The sequence below is a fragment of the Vulpes vulpes genome, chromosome 5, assembly GCF_048418805.1.
Source record: "Vulpes vulpes isolate BD-2025 chromosome 5, VulVul3, whole genome shotgun sequence".
Taxonomy (NCBI): Eukaryota; Metazoa; Chordata; class Mammalia; order Carnivora; family Canidae; genus Vulpes; species Vulpes vulpes.
This window is the reverse complement of record NC_132784.1, coordinates 116,245,158-116,261,175: the sequence shown is the minus strand read 5'-3', so window position 1 is coordinate 116,261,175 and position 16,018 is coordinate 116,245,158. Positions and strand designations below refer to the sequence as shown.

The window sequence follows — 16,018 nt, the reverse complement described above, 5'->3', positions numbered from 1 at the left end:
TAAAAAAAATTAGATGCCAGTATAAAAGCTTAGATGAGAAAGGTAGTATGGTATGTCCAACTGTAAGAAGAGCTTACTCCAAGAGAGTAAAACTCGGGTTTTTAAAAAATATGAAACAATCTGGAACACAGGGAAGAGAAGGAATAACATGATTTATAGAGAGGGAAACATGAGAAACACACACGGTGAAAACCCACAGACTCGTAAAGGGAAACGGCAGCTTGGGCATCCTCCGTACTCTACACTGGCTCAGATGCAGGGGAGTCTCAGCCTCTGGGGGTTTTCGTGAAACAAAGAGGCCTCCTAAGTATATTTAGAATTTTCAAAGTAGTAATGATACGTGTATTACATATATAGGATTTGATAGGGAATAATATTTAACATACTTAATGCAGCAGAGATCCTTGAGATTCAACGAGGGATAAAAAGAATAGTCTTTGCATGATTCTGGCAAGAATTTTGGAAGCATAAGCATCATCTAGAACTGAAGACATCCGGCACGGGCAATGGATCTTGTCAATATCAATAAAACAGTGAGGACAGAAGTAGAAAAAAATTTGCCCTCTCTTTTATTTATTTTTTTTCTTTTTTTTTTTTTTTTTTTTTTTTTTTTTAAGAGAGAGGCAGGCTCCATGCAGTGAGCCCCACGCGGGACTCGATCCCAGGTCTCCAAGATCATGCCCCAGGCTGAAGGCGGCGCTAAACCACTGAGCCACCTGGGCTGCCCTGCCCTCTCTTTTAATATTTAAGATTGATTCATAGGACATGACAAATACACAGCTTTCTTTGCATGGAAACCTATAATAACGGTAATCTGGATGTTGTTTAGTAATCCAAATACCACATTTTCTTTCAAAAAAGTAAGTATGAGAAGAACAACTAATTCCAATTATGTGTTTACTATAGTAAGATATATAATATTTAGCATCAAAAATATGTCAGAACAGTCCTATCCTGACCTAGGTGACGACACTAAGCATTTAACGGAATGACATCAGCCTAGCTGGCAGAGAATGGTTCCCGTCTTCAACCGTTTCTCACCATGCTTACTCTATATGCTTTCAAACATAATTTTTTTCCAATATAATTTTTAAAACAGTTTACACTTACAAAAACATTGAGAAGACAGCACAGAGTCTCCCTAAACCCACATCCTATAATGGTTTCCCCTATTATTTTTACATCTTATGGACATTTGTTATAATTAATGAAGCAATACTGATATATTACATGACTAAAGTCCGTAGTTCATTCTGACTTCCTTAATGTTTACCTAATGTTCTTTTTCTTTTCGTGGATCCCATCCAGGATACCATATTACATTTAGTCCCTGTCCCTTTGGCTTCCTTCCTCCTGCCTGTGACAGCTTCTCATAATTTCTTTGGTTTCAATGATCTTCACTGCTTTGAGGAGCACCAATCAGGTATATTATAGACTGGCCCCCTGTTGGAGTTGTCTGGTGCTTTTCTCATGGTTGTGTTGGGGTTATGGGTTTTCAGGACAGAGATTACAAGTTTCCCTTTTATCCCGCCATATCAAAAGCACGCACCATCAACATGCTTTATGACTGAGGCTGACCTTGATCACCTGGCTAAGAGAGCGTTTGTCAGGCTTGCTTACCCCCTAAAAAAAAAAAAAAAAAAAAAAATTCCCTCCTTTCCATACTGTACTGTTTGGAGGAAGAGACCAGTCTCTGCTTCAGAAATAGGGAGTTATGCTCCCCTTCTTTGAGAACAGAGTATTTACATTAATCATTCAAAATTCTGTATGAAAGATTTGTCTCTTCTCCATTTATAATGTATTCAATCATTTATTTATATTAACATGGATATTTATTTTCTATTTCGAGTTATACTTCACACAACTTTCTCTTTCTTTCTTTCTTTCTTTCTTTCTTTCTTTCTTTCTTTCTTCTTTCTTCCTTCCTTCCTTCCTTCCTTCTTTCTTTCTCCTTTTTTTATTTTTTGCTCAAACTACTTCAGCTTTGGCCACTGGGAGCTCTTTCAGTTGTCTCCTCTATCTCTCTAACATATCCTATGATTGCGTGCATGTGGTGGTGGTGGTGGTGGTGGTGGTGGTGTGTATGAGTGTGTTAAGCACTTCTCTATTTTTTGGTGCTACAAGAAGCTCTAGGCTTAGGATATAGATTTCCTACCCCAGTTCTTGAATCAGTCATTTCCCCAAGAATTCCTTTTATTAGAGAATGGAAAACAAGACCTAGGCACTAAGTGTCACATATAGCATTTATTTTTTCAAATAAATTTCATGTTCAATAAATAAATCAATAAATTTCATATTTAAGCTAAGAATTAACATTTGTAGGTTTATGAAAAAAGTTTCACTAAAACTTCTCTATGCTTATCTATATTTTCTAGTTTTTCAGTAATGATCAGGAGCTATAACTGTGATGCAAATAATTACTATAAAAATATACGATCTCCAAAAAACCATGTGTCCAATTTCAACAAAAAAACTCCAATTAGTATTAATTTCTCCTGACCCAATATTTAGCATTACAAGTAAACTGAGCATTCTAAGAGCTCCAAATATCTATCTTTGAGATGAAGTATTATATTTCAAAATTCAAAGTGTCTCCAAAGAAGAATGGTATTCATTTTATTTTTATTTATTTTTTAAAGATTTTATTTATTTATTCATGAGAGGCAGAGAAAGAGAGAGGCAGAGAGAGAAGCAGGCTCCATGCAGGGAGCCTGATGCGGGACTCGATCCCGGGCCTCCAGGATCACGCCCTGGGCCGAAGGCATGCACTAAACCACTGAGCCATCCAGGGATCCTCTGGTATTCATTTTAGAAAACACTTCTCTCTTTCAGAGAACAATAAATTCAGATATTAGGTGCAAACATTTGTCCAAAAGCAACGATGATAAATACCGAAACCCAAGAACGCCTGAATTTCATGTGGCACAGACTGGTCTTTACGATAAGGATAAAAAAAACAAAAAAGTGGGAGTATGAATTTCACTGATTTCATACATTCTATCAAAGAAAATCAGACTATTTAAATGCAATTCAAGATTATGATATCATCAGGCATGGGTTCAACTGTCAACACAGTATGTGAAAAAAGGCTCCCTGAAACTAAGCAACACAAGAGGGCACTTTGGACTTTATTTTTAAGTGGGTCATACATGCTGATAATAAATGTATGGAGTAGGATGCCTGGGTGGCTCAGTGGTTGAGCATCTGCCTTTGGCGTGGGTCATGCATGATCCCAGGTCCTGGGATCAAATCCCACGTTGGGCTCCCTGAAGGGAGCCTGCTTCTCCCTCTGCCTGTGTCTCTGCCTCTCTCTCTAGGTCTCTCATGAATAAATAAATAAATAAAATCCTTAAAAAAAAGTAAATGTATGGATTATACTACTTCTTCACTAAGGCAACTCTAGACAAGATCTCTACTGAGCAATTTTATTAGTCTAATTTCGCTAATGTAGTATGTTTACAACTACTGATATTTAAAACTCAGTAATTAGGTTATGCAGGCTCATTACTGAACCAAATATGACACCAAAATCCTTAAAAGCTGTCTAATATAAACAAAGGATAACTGAAAAGGAGACCTAGTAAAATGCATAATATATATAGGAAAAATAAATCAGATATCTAACAGATGGTAGATTAACAACGTCACCTTCATATTCCTACACCATTTAACTTATTTTCCATGAAAGCAAGAATACTGTACTTCTTTTTAGGACTCTCAGTAATGTAGACATTTTTGCTTATTTTATTGACTGTGTTCTTAGTAGTAATAGTACCATTTAATAATACTTAATTCTATTTAATTAGAAAAATATAGCAAATGTTTCCATTTTTTCCCTGTGACTTGCTAGTAAAACCCACTAATAGAAACACTATTAACCATCAGTTTTAAAAGTATAAAATCTTGAAGTTATAATGTTAAGTGACTCACAGAAGAAAAACGGAACATAAGGTAAATTATTCCTAATTTCTGAGAAAGACACCACATCTCTAAAAAGATGATAAATTCAGATAGATGCGGACTCTTCTAGGAACACTTGGTCACTTAAGTCTCAGTTTATTTTATACATTTCTATAGAAGGGTAATACTTGTAGCTTTTTGAACTTTGCAAAAGAATGAGCAAAGTGCGGATTCCCGGGTGGCTCAGCGGTTTAGCGCCGCCTTCAGCCCCGGGCCTGATCCTGGAGACCCGGGATTGAGTCCCAGGTCGAGCTCCCTGCATGGAGCCTGCTTCTCCCTCTGCCTGTGTCTCTGCCTCTCTCTTTCTCTCTGTGTGTCTATCATGAATAAATAAATAAAATCTTTAAAAAAAAAAAAAAGATTGAGCAAAGTGTCTAAATTCACCAGATTAATCAATTTGTTAAAGATGCCCTGGTCTACAACTATTAGAAATCATTTAAATATTATTAACATGAAAATAAAAATAGTAATGAAGATAGGTTAAAGGTCATTAAAATTCTTATATGAATAGTATACTTATATTCATACTTATATGAATTGTATACTTCATTACATATTCCAGCTTCAAGTACCTATTATTCTGTTTTTAATAATTTAAAAATAGTCTAATCATTTAGGTATATCTCATTATTATTAAATTTCAAAATCATTTCAAAGGCATCGCAGCTGTTTATCAGTGCAGTTCCTGTTTGTAGTGAATTTTACCTTAGCTATATCCTCCTTTCTTATTATTATTTAGATACTTAAAGTTAAGGAGAATGGAGATTGTCATGCGTTAACTGGATCCTTCTAAAAAACACAAGAAATTTGAAAATGAAACTAACTTTTTGTAGCATTCAACACTTCACTAAATATTCTTATGTAGCTATTCCATATGATCATTACACCAGTGCTGGATGTTATGCATTACAAAACACTCAACATCTCACTACTTTTTCTATGAAAGGGTAAAACTCAACTATAAGAGAAAACTGTCCTTTCTAAAAATCTCAGAAAAAGTAAGGTATAATACCAATGATCTTCAATCTGACCTTTTATAGGCAATAAGGTGACTCATAGTCACTGTATTGTTTAGTTAATGAATTAGACTTTGGTATATGTTAAGCATCTAGAATATGTTTAGCATTGTACTAACCTGAAGGTATAAAAAGTTAAAGACCAATTCCTTCCTTCAAGGTTCTTATGATCTAGTCAAGGATCATAAACAACAGAAGTAAAGAAGAAAACAAATTATTGGAAACTCAAAGTATTAGCTTGAAAGGCATGATGTCAAAACATGAAGTAAGTTTTGAGGTCACGAAGGCAATAGATAGCCTAAGGAGAACTCCACCGACCTCAGGAAAGTTTCTCAATACAGTCATGGGGTTACTATTTGACAAAATAACAATTCTTTTTTTTTTTTAATTTTTCCTTTACAGACATTATTAAAGCCACCAATAATTCCTATAAGGTACAGTATGACCTATGTAAATAGAAACCATTATAAAAATGATATAAAAATAAAAGGATCTTGGCCAAGGTTTCCTGGATTAGTGGAGTATTTTTTAGCCCATTTTGTGGGAGGAAGAAATGTGATTAACAAGCTTTGCCCATGGTCAATCATTATTATTGCTATTACTATTTATTTCACAAATGTGGATTATTTCTTTTTTCTTTCAAGGAAGATGTTACTGAGTGTTGAAATACTATTTTACTGGAGTAATCTGTATAGCTCCAGGTATTTATGGAAAGAGTAAACTTTCAAAATAGAGCCATGGTTACTCTTATTCATTAAATAAATCATTTGTTAATGGGCAAGAATGCTTCCCAAAGAACATGTCAATACACCATTATACTTCCCAGACAGAACAGTAAAGTTCACATTTGTTTTTCTCAAAATAACAAAGCTGTAACGAGCAATCTGAAGACAAATAAATATTTATTAAACCAGCACCAACTGAAATGTTTTTCTCTTGAGACTGAAAGTTCATATTCCAAATACTTAATAAAAATGGGGATGACTTAATCCAGTAACTCTGTACAAACAGTATACAAACACCACTCGTCCACAGAGATCCTTGCCAATTCCAGAAGACATCTTCAGAAACATCTTCAGGGTGTGATAAACCTCTTTATGGTTAACAAATGCCCAGGTAATGGAACGAGAACACAGTGTGAAGAATAAAAATGATGTACCCTGAAACTTCCTGCCTTAGTTTAACCCCAACCCAAACAGTGTATTTCCTACTTTTAGAAAATAAATGATGTGAGAGTAATTTAGCTCCATGACTCAAGTTCAAACCTATGGTTGATCTGTTAGCCTGTCATTGGAAACGGTACATGTGCTTCCTCTGACTTTCCTACCCACAGAAAATAATTCTCACTCCCACCCTTACCAGCCCTACACAGACACAGAGATTAAAAATTCAATTGATCGTTGTGCATTTTTCCATGCAAAAATATAAAGCAAACTCATTAAGATTTACCTCTAAAGGCAATTCTGCAAGAAGGCAAAATAAAATCCACATAATTATTTCTCTATCTTTTACCCTTAGTTTCTGCTGGCATTGATTATGGTTTCCTGATAATTCCAAAATATCTTGTACTGCCAGATACTTTTCCTCGATCTCCTCCTCTCAGAGAGTCAGTGGGAAGGTAAAAGGAATCACATCATTACTTCTTCTAAATAGATAGGCAATAGACTTTGACAAATGTGAACCAGTGGTGTCAAAACATGAAGTTTTCAGGTCACGAAGGCAATAGATAGGCTAAGGAGAACCCCACCAACCTCAGGAAATTTTTTCAATACAGCCATTGGGTTACTATTTGACAAAATATTTTTTTAAATTTTTCCTTAACAGACATTATTAAAGCCAGTAACAATCCCTATAAAGTACAGTATGACGTGTGTAAATATAGACTATTAATATCACGTGTATATGATTCTGGGCCTAGAGACTTGATGTGGCCTGTACCAATCCTCAATCATGGATTCCATTTTAAAGTCTTGGATGCTCTTCTCTGGTAAATTATAATGTACAGATGCAATATCAAAGTGATGTCAGAAAGGTCCTCCCTGTAAGTGGGCTCACAAAAATCCTCCTGAAGTCCCTGAAGAGGGAACCACAGTGAGGTAAGACAGTTCCAGCCTCTGCTCTGCCCCTTACCAGTTTATATTTGGGCATATCAATTAACACCTTTATATCTCACTATTCTTTTTTGTTTTTTAAAGATTTTATTTATTCATGAGTGACAGATGGGCAGAGACACAGGCAGAGGGAGAAGCAGGCTCCTCGCAGGGAACCCGATGTGGGACTCCATCCCTTGACCCGGGGGGTCACACCCTGAGCCGAAGGCAGACGGTCAACTGCTGAGCCTCCCAGGCGTCCCTCATTATTATTTCTACAATGAGAATAACTGCTTTACCTACTCCCCTAACCATCAATTCAATTTATTAAAGATTTTATATACTTATTCATGAGAGACACAGAGAGGCAGAGACACAGGCAGAGGGCCCCATGCGGGACTCGATCTGAGAACCCTGGAATCATAACCTGAGCCAAAGGAAGATGCTCAACCTCTTTGCCACCCAGGAGCCCCACCGGCCGTTCCATTTTTCAGCATGATGATTTGTCAGGACTGCAAAAGCCAAAGTGGGACACCACCCACTCCTAACTCTCTGCGTCTCTGAGTTATTCATCTAAAACAATAAGGAGAATAATGACATGTCCTGGAGTACTACTTGAATCCTAACGGTGACCGTGCACAAAGCACCTTGCACGCGCGGTACAGCGTTGCACACACGCCCCTTCCCTGCCACCCATCTTCCATCTCGTAAATGGGACGCCCGCAGGTTAGACGCCGGCAGTGCCTCGGTGCCCAGTCGCTGTCGCCGCTACCCGAGGCCCTGTTCTCTCCCCCACCCCCTGCCCGCGTTTCCCGGACCTTCTCTTCCCCGGGCCGCGGCCTTCTCTAGCTTCCCCGCCGCCCGGCAGGGTGCACCCCACAGCCCCCTGCAGCCCCGCGCAGCCCCTCGCCCGCATCCCCGCACAGCCCCCTGCAGCCCCGTGCAGCCCCCCGCCCGCATCCCCGCACAGCCCCCTGCAGCCCCGCGCAGCCCCCCGCCCGCATCCGCGCACAGCCCCCTGCAGCCCCGCGCAGCCCCCCGCCCGCATCCCCGCACAGCCCCCTGCAGCCCTGTGCAGCCCCCCGCCCGCATCCCCGCACAGCCCCCTGCAGCCCCGCGCAGCCCCTCGCCCGCATCCCCGCACAGCCCCCTGCAGCCCCGTGCAGCCCCCCGCCCGCATCCCCGCACAGCCCCCTGCAGCCCCGCGCAGCCCCCCGCCCGCATCCCCGCACAGCCCCCTGCAGCCCCGCGCAGCCCCCCGCCCGCATCCCCGCACAGCCCCCTGCAGCCCCGCGCAGCCCCCCGCCCGCATCCCCGCACAGCCCCCTGCAGCCCCGCGCAGCCCCCCGCCCGCATCCCCGCACAGCCCCCTGCAGCCCCGCGCAGCCCCCCGCCCGCATCCCCGCACAGCCCCCTGCAGCCCCGCGCAGCCCCCCGCCCGCATCCCCGCACAGCCCCCTGCAGCTCCGCGCAGCACCCCCACCTCTGCGCCCCGCGCAGCCCCGGCTCAGCCCCGCGCAGCCCCGACGTGCGGCCTGGGGCAGGGCGAGCCGGGGCGTCCGGCGTTGGGGACCGGCTCCGGCCCCGCCCCCCTTCCACGCGCGGATCCCGGTCCTGAGCGCGCGCCTGGGCCACGCGGCAGCCGCCCGGGGCCCCGGAGGGGGTCTCGCCCTCGCCCCCGTCCCCGCCCCCGCCCCCCGGGGGAGCCGCGGGGACACTCGGGGCTGCAGGGGCCCGGGCCTCCGACCGCGGTGGGGGGGCGCCTCGCTCGGGGGTAGAGGGCGAGAGGGGGGCCGGCCGGGGTCGGACGCCGGTCACCGGGGTCGGGCCGCTCCGAACCCCCGGCTTCCAGCTCGGGGCCGCAGCGCGCGAGTCCTCCGCTCAGGGCCCTGTGCGCCGCCGGGAGCCGCGGAAGCCGAGTCCCCGGGCGAGGGCAGCCCGGCGGGGAGCGGCCGGCCGCCCGGGGCGGGGGGGTGCCCGGCGGGGCAAGTCCCGGCCTCTCTCGGGCAGCACGAGCCGCCGTCGGGGCCCGCGGACGCCCCCACCCCCCCGACCCCCGGGCCGGCAGGACGCGCTCGCAGCGGGCCGAGCCCCCCCCCCCCCGCCGCAGTCCGCGGGTCCTCGCCCAGGGTCCCCGCCGCCGGGCCGGCCGTGAACCTGCCGCCGCGGGGGAGCGAGGAGCCCGGGGAAGCTGCCGGGAGACTCAGGAGGAAAACTTTGCTGAGTCGTGGCCGCGGGAGGCTCCGGCGGAGGAGGCGCGGGCGGCGGCGGCGGCGGGGAGGGGAGAGGTGGGGGGAGATGGGGAGATGGGGAGGGGGGAGATGGGGAGGGGAGCAGGTGGGCAGGTGGGCTGCGGGCCGGGCTGCGGGGATGGGGGACGTGGGCAGGTGGGCTGCCGGCCCCAGCGCGGGGTGCCCAGGCCGTGCGCGCTCCGGGGCGCGCCCTCCGCGTCGGCGCCCGCCCGCCCGCCCGCCCGCCCGCCTGCCCGCCCGCCGCGCGCTGCGCTCGTCCGCCCCGGGCCGCCCTCCTCCGCGGGCTCGCGGCCGCCCCAGCCCCAGTCGCCCCGCTGGACTCGGCGGTCCCGGCGCCCGCCCTCCGGGGGCAGGTGGCCAGAGGCAGCCTTACCTGCCGCGGGCTCTTCTCCGCCCTCCGGGGCCGGCCGTCCGCTCGCGAAGCCGGGCAGGGGCGCGGGGCTGCGGGCGCGGAGCGCGGGGCGCGGGGCTGCGGCGCTGGGGCCGGGCGGGAGGCAGGGGGCGCTGCGGCCCCGGAGCGGGCCGGGCCGGGCGCGGAGCCAGGCGGCAGCCGGAGCTCCGCGGAGGCGAGCGCGGCGGGGAAAGGCACGCTCCGGGCCGGAGGGCGGCTTTTAAGTTCGTGGTGCGACCGCAGCAGCTGGGGCGCCGGGCGCTCTCGCGGGCGCGCAGGACCCGGGGCTGCCCCCGCCGCGCGCCTCCTCCCCGCCCCCGCCCCGGGCCCCGGCCCCGGCCCGGGCCCCGGCCCGCCCGCGCAGCCGCTCAGCGGGCTCGGGCCGCGGGCCGCGCAGGTTGTCCGTCGGCGGCGTCGCGCGCTCCGAGTGCGGCCGCCGGGCTCGGGCTCGGGCTCGGGCTCGGGCCCTTCGCGAGCGCGGGGAGGACGCCCCGCGGGAGCCGCCGGCCGAGCGCCGCGCGGAGGTCGGGCCTCGAGACCCGGGCTGGGGCCTGGCCGGAGCAGGCGTCGGGGGCAGCGGGGGGAGGGGGGGACCAGCCTCCCCGGGGGCTGGCGGACGCGGGGGGAGGTACGGGGAAAACGGAAAACGACAAAACACCCCCAGATGGAAGTCTCCTTGCCGCTTTACCTGACATTGGCCATCTCTCCCCGCTTCCCCTCACAGACTCGTGCACACCTGGGTCCTGCAGGAGGAAACCCAAGTGCACGGGGACCAGGGACGAGTCCACCTTCGTGGAACCTGGAACTTACACAAATTGGAGGTGCGATCCTCTTTAAGGAAAACAATGCAGAAATAGCTTAATGTCTACAGATGCCACGAAAACAACCGTGCGAATTTATCTAGGGTCAGGCTGCCCCCGGGGTCATGGAAAGGGCAAGTGATGAGTCCTGAAGCTTGGGCCGCATTAGCTGCCTGGGACAGCCGCCTGCGATTGGAAGCCTAGGCTTGGAGTCGCACACCTTGCACTTATTAGTCCCATACAGAAAGCTGACTTGGGGGTAGAGCCATAGGGAAAAAAAGCCGCCACCGGATTCTGCATTTGTCAGCTTGATTTAAGAGCACAGCTTGGAAGGGCCCAGAGCGCCTTTGGCAAATGACAAGTGGTGTTTTAGTTTGGGGGTAGGAGCAGTCAGTAACGACAATGGAAGAATTGGAAGGCGGGAGGTGACTCCTCATTCAGCATCTGCAGCGGGGATCCGAGGGCCACAGAAGCTAAATGAGTCATTGCAAGTTGCAGATGGTTAGTGGCAGAGACAGGCTCAGGAGGGATTCAAGTTTCCTAACTCTGACCAAGGTTCTTTCCTGTGTCTCATGCTGCCCCATTTCTGTAACCTTGGTTTTCACTTTCCACCAACCAACCCCATAATTTTCCTCTTTAGATACAGGAGAATTTAAGTCCCTACAGACTATTCTGACCTATAGCAAGTTTTTTTGAAAGCTTCGTATTTAATGTTATACCACTCGTTTTGTAATTGACCGTGCCCTTGGTGTGTTCATTGCCTTTTCTTGTATGTTTTAGATCATTTTATTTGTTTATGCCATTGCCCTTTGATCCAAATTGCAACCTCATTGTAAGGACAAAATACCTCTTTTGTCTCCCACAGCATAGCTTATAGGGCTTTGCACAGAGTGGACTCATGATAAGTAGTTTTTTTACTTTTGAAAACTCTCTACTTATTAATTGTCTAATAATTTTGTCAGTTTATTGGCCAGAATACTGTACTTAACTAGAATTACAGTTAACTGGATTTCCCCTTTTTTCCTCCTGTCAAAATCCTGTCTTAATACACTCAAGCCAAACAGCATCCCCTTTGCTACTATTTCCACCTTTTCCACAAAGTCCCTACAGAATTCATCATTCCTTCCTGTTTTCCCAAAGCACTTTGACTTCACCACTATTATAAGCCCTTTTCATGTTATGTCATAATTAGTTATGCGTGGGTCCTCGTCTGGGCTTGTGTGTTGTCTTCCTTTCCCAAGCCCCTAAAACAATGCCTCTGAATTGGTGTTAACTGGCTTAGTTTGGAATACAGTGACTTAAAATTTAGGCTACATTTACTAGGGCATCGGGAATGTGCCATGAGAAGACAACATCTGGAAACTGGATTCTTTTCATTGCTCTGAGCACACAGCGCCCAGCAGCACAATCAACTGTCCAAAGTTGTGACGCACGGCCTCAGCTGTGTCCACGGCTTTGTAATCCTCAGGGTAGTTCTCCAAAGTGTCTTGCATATGGTAGGTGTTCAACCAATATTTTGGTGGTTAAATTAGGTACTGAAAACAGTGGGTCGTTGATGATAACCAGTTACTGCATCTACTACTTAACTTTCACTAAGATACAGGATCGCATCAGAATGGCTCTACAACACTTTCTAAGAGTCTGAGACTCACTGCCGTGGAAAGCAGTTTGTAATCTGTCCTGTTGGGCTAATAATAACCTATCTAAATCCTTGCAATAACGCCTAGTGGGGAAAATCTTCTTTACATTAGGTTTTGTTAAAATGTAAGGTGTATCATACAGTTTAGCATATCTCCCAGTGTGACTATTCAAGATTCAACAAGTGATCCTTAATTATACTGAACGAGATGTGTATATCATCAGAACCACCGAATTGCTGTTCTATGCCTGTTTCATTCTGAGGGTGGAAGGAACAGACAGGAAAGAGGGACTACTTTCCAGTTTCCAGGTGCTTAGACACATTTTTGAATAAGTACATTTGTTTTGAGGGCCCAGCCTCTTACTCTGTGCTATACTACATCTCACCCATCTCCATTTATGAAAGCTGAGTAAGTCATTATTACTGTACGGTAGCAGATATGTGTTAGATTATGTGAAATAACACTATTTCTCATAGGATTCCATGTTAGTACTTCATGAAGCCACTTTCAGGACAAAGTTCTAATTGTACAGTTTCAAGAGTCATCAATCTATATTGGGAACCATAAGGGAAGGCAGCAGGAATGGCTAAGAGTAGAATAGGTATATTCTAGGCTTCTCCAACTCCACATATAGCTACCTTTGCCAAGAAGACAGGAGAAAGATAATTACTGGGTCCAGGATTTAAATGTAGCAGGATCTCAGAGGATTTGGCCACACTTTCAGCAGAAGGTAGTAGCTTGCCGTTCTGTTCCAACAAAAATCTACAGTCTTAGTTCTCTCTGTACTGTCATGTATTCACAAAAAAAGAAAGAATTTTAAGGGAAAATAAGGATCGATAAAAAAACCTGTGAAGTTCTATGTACAGAGTTAAGGAAAATGGAGATAAAACTCAAGCATTTAGTGATCACATCTATAAAACGTGTCATACCTTGGTCATAGATTAAACCTCTCTGCCTTATGATAAATACATACTACTTTATGAATGTTTTCCCACGTACTAACATATCAGTACTGACAGATAAACGTTGTTATGCTCATTAGAGAAAACTGGAATGTATATTAGTTTGTGTCTAATTGGAACAAGTGATGGCATGAGTTCAAAGTAGCTCACCCACCTCCTACTCTCCTATCAGGTGTTTTCCCCTTATAAACTTCAGATTTTTTTTTTTCCGTTTGTTTCATTTGATCATGACGATCCACTCATCATTGGATCATTAGGTAGTTACATGTTAAGATCATTAGATCATACGTAGTGATGGAAAAGAACACACTTTTCATCTTTATTTCAGTATTAATTACACATACATAGAACTCTCAGAAGTAAATGTATCTGTTTTTTCATCTTTAAGACAGAAGATAGTTTACAGTTAGTTAATCAGATTATAAAACTATCAGAACTATGCTTAACATCTTTGAGTTTTAAACTCTTTTAACATCACAAATAATCATAAACATTCAGAGTTAGGAGAGGCCTCAGAGACCTACCCCTCATGTTATACACAGGAGAACCAAGGCCAAAAGGTGGAGTAATCATCCAGTGCCTTCTAACTCCTGCTCTATGCCCTGTGCAATACAGCACCTTGCTGTAGAGACTTTACTTGAAGAGGAAGATGAAGATGAAGAAGAAGAAGAAGAAAAAAATCAGCTATTTTGCAAAACCTTTCCAAGCCAGAATCTTAAGGTTATATTTACTTAGCTGGTTTGGGGTGTGGTGAATAATTAAATTCAGCAGGAATGCACTTCAAAATAAAAATAAAAACACAACCCAACCCCTTTGGCCCAAGTCCTGAGACCTCAGAAAAGAAAACCTCCTTGACTAGGAACATTTGCTGGAGGTTAGAAAGCCTTTCTGAGCCTGATATAGGAGTCCATATAGCCAGTGCAGGATGGAGGAGTTTATAGTCAAATAACTGACTCTTTGTTTTTTTCTTTTTTAACAGTGTTCTTAGATCAACAAACAATCCCCAAGGAAGGATTTTAAGGAAAAATAAACACCTTTCTTACATATCATATAAGAAAAAAAATCGTCTTTGCGTTTGCTTTTCTTAAAGCAAAGCCACCGCCACCCAAGCCACCACCACTCCACCCTCAGAGCATACCTTAGAAATAATGTATTTCTTCTAAGAAAATGGGGGAGGGGAGGGACTCCTGTGATACCTAATCAAGGCAAGCCTTATTTATACAAGGGTGATGAAACCAAGAAAAATATGCCCTCTTGTGGCTTATTTGTTCTAGTTCACAACTAATCAACAGTGCTCTATTATTTCCTGAAACTCAAACATACCTATATTCCAAGTGGAATTAAACTATTCCTTTGTGCAGTAACTAGAGAGGACAGGTCCATGCAGACAGCATGAAGGCATTCCAAGACTTCTGCTTTGTCCAAGGTCATATGCAGCTACTTAGCCACAAGGAAATCAGTATCCCTAAAAATGGGGGAACATTTTCCAAAATAACCCACAGATTCTTTCAGATCTTATAAAAATACCTTTCAAATAAATGCATTGATAGAATTTCTTTCCTAAATAGTGAGGTTTGTTTTGGACAGACTTAAACTATCAGTTTCCACAAATAGGAGAAAATTCATAATTTCCTGCCCTACTGTATTTGTGCCTCTAATATTTCTTTCACTGTAGGATGATGCTTATTTTTCCACTGAGAAAAGTAAAATATGAAGCAGTTAAGAGCATGCTGATTTTCATTCTGTGCATCCTTCTTTCTCTTCTTTCCACTTACTTTACTCAGAAATGAGGCTATAACAAATGTCTTATATCCAATGATTTACAGAAACAATTAATTTCATTTTATGACAAAAAAAAATGTCCACCATATTTTTCTGAAACCATTAAGTGGTGATGAGTTCAGGGGAAAGTGACTTCTGGTGAGCACGAGAAAGACTTTCACATAACTGTGATTTAAATAATATAGTAACTAAGTGAGCGTCAAAGGCTTAAAACAGGCCAGGTTGTTAAATCCTTAGTCTAATGCTACTGTAATAATAATTATGATTAACATTATCATTATCATTTTACATACAGAGAAACCTTAAGTGACTTAAATAACACATTTTTCATTTGCCTGGATCTGCTTGTGTATGAAGGGGGCCAGTGAGCCATTTCCTTACCTCAGCACCTTGCTGAAGAAATAAACCACATTGAACCTTACTTAACAGAAAGAAAAATGTGACTTTCCAAACTGCCCAATTTAAAACATGTAAGTGTTCTTTTTCTAAGTGACAGGCTAAAATGGGATCGTATTCCTTTAAATTCATGATCATTCTGACCCTTGAAGCACAGACATACTTTCCTTTGCATTACCATTTGAAAACAATCATAAAACAATTCAAGATTTTAAATTCTATTTACTTTAAATTTAATGAAGAAAAGTGAATCACTATAATACTACTAACAAATTGCATTCTCTTTCTACTCCATACCTCAGTAAGATTATCTTTCTTTATGTATAAAAAATTTTACTTCCCCAATTTTATTCATGTATTTGCCAATAATGTCTACATTAAAAGTCTATGACTATACGTACATTTTAAAAATTATCTCTAATTTTATTATACTTAAAACTTCTAAGAATAGAGCCCATTTTAAAAGACAAAAACATGGTCATTTAAAAAATGTATTAAGGGGATCCCTGAGTGACTCAGTGGTTTAGCACCTGCCTTTGGCCCAGTGCATGATCCGGGGGTTCCGGGATCGAGTCCCGCATGGGGCTCCTTGCAGGGAGCCTGCTTCTCCCTCTGCCTGTGTCTCTGCCTCTCTCTCTCTCTCTCTGTGTCTATCATGAATAAATAAATAAATAATTTTTAAAAATAAAAATAAAAAACATATCAAGAAATTAACATTTCACTAATTAG

At 44.7% G+C, this 16,018-nt stretch overlaps 1 protein-coding gene across 3 annotated transcripts in view; it reads right to left on the bottom strand.

Annotated features, from left to right (window-relative positions):
* The window catches only part of SEMA3D (semaphorin 3D), a 204,354-nt gene extending 193,489 nt beyond the window's left edge, over positions 1–10,865 (bottom strand). Inside the window, exon 1 of one of the 3 annotated variants that reach the window (XM_072759789.1) lies at positions 10,520–10,865. The gene's annotated coding sequence lies outside the window, so the exon portion shown is untranslated. Of the gene's footprint in view, positions 1–9,691; positions 9,816–10,397 lie in introns of those variants that run through there. The other 2 variants (XM_072759791.1, XM_072759788.1) reach the window with 2 other exon arrangements.
* Positions 10,866–16,018: the final 5,153 nt, after the last annotated feature.